This window comes from Phyllopteryx taeniolatus, unplaced genomic scaffold (assembly GCF_024500385.1).
Source record: "Phyllopteryx taeniolatus isolate TA_2022b unplaced genomic scaffold, UOR_Ptae_1.2 contig_92, whole genome shotgun sequence".
NCBI classification, from domain to species: domain Eukaryota; kingdom Metazoa; phylum Chordata; class Actinopteri; order Syngnathiformes; family Syngnathidae; genus Phyllopteryx; species Phyllopteryx taeniolatus.
The window spans coordinates 30,995-32,415 of NW_026903910.1; positions in this window are offsets into that span (position 1 = coordinate 30,995).

The following is a 1,421-nucleotide window of genomic DNA, read 5'->3' on the forward strand; positions in this document are numbered from 1 at the left end:
TATTGGACAGGTGAAAAGCAGTGGCTGGTTTTCTCCACACATGCCGCTTAGAGTTGAGGCCAAAAAGTTCAATCTTCGTCTCATCAGACCAGAGAATCTTATTTCTTACCATCTTGGAGTCCTTCAGGTGTTTTTATTTTTTTAGTAAACTCCATGTGGGCTTTCATGTGTATGGCACTGAGGAGAAGTCGTCCCAAACGTCTTCCATTTAAGGAGTGTGGAGGCCACTGTGCTCTTAGGAACCTTAAGTGCAGGGGAATATTTTTTTTAGCCATGGCAAGATCTGTGCCTTGCCACAATTCTGTCTCACAGTCTGGTTTGGTGCTGCTACAAAAAAGGAAAAACTCAACGAACAATCAAAACTGCTGAAAGGATTGTCGGTACCCCCTACCGACCCTTGAGGACTTGCACGCTACCAGAACTAAGACAAGAGCGTGCAAAATCCTCTCGGACCCTCCGCACCCCGGTCATCGGCTCTTCCGGCTCCTTCCTTCAGGTAGGCGCTACCGATCAATGCAAACTAGAACTAGCAGACAGCTTCTTCCCTCTTGCAATCAACTTCTTAAACACCTGAGCTACAATGCCATTACAATATGCTGGCAATTTTTGGACTTGAGTTCATTGTCACATTTCTGTGGGGCCAATTTTATATTACTCGTGCACTCACTGTAGTAGTCTCGCCACGCTGGACTATTTGCATGTCTGTTGTTGACCAATACTGGCCACTCATGCCAGAGTAGCATCTGCTCCATTTGCACACCGATTGAGGAGTATCTGCAACATTTGCACAATCAACATTGTCCCAGATTATCGCACTACTCGTCACTTTAAACCGCATACACTCCTAGAAGTCTCGGCGCCCTTTGCACAATGGTCATTGCACCGGACTATTGCGATATTAGTCATTCGAACTGCTCTAAGTGCGAGAGGACTCTGCATCTTTTTGCACAATTGTCACAAAAAACAAAATAAAAATTTCCCGGCATTACCAGATAACTAGCAACCCTTTACTGCTCAGTGACTGTTTTTTTTTTTTTTTTTTTTTGTCAATGTCTTTCTGTCTCCAAAGTGTTCTCTGTCAATTGACTGTCTGTTGTTGTGCTAGAGCGGCTCCAATTACCGGAGACAAATTCCTTGTGTGTTTTTTGGACACACTTGGCAAATAAAGATGATTCTGATTCTGATTCTGAGCTCTTCAGACAGTTCCTTGGACCTCATGATTCTCATTTGCTCTGACATGCATTGTGAGCTGTAAAGTCTTATATAGACAGGTGTGTGTTTTTTTTTAAAGGATGTATATTGACATCATACGCTTCGTCGTTGACAAAACAGTAACCCTCATGAATATCGGTTGAGAAATGAGCAAGTTTCGACTTAATTTGAGCATCCATGCATTGCCATCTATGGGAACAACGGCCTCC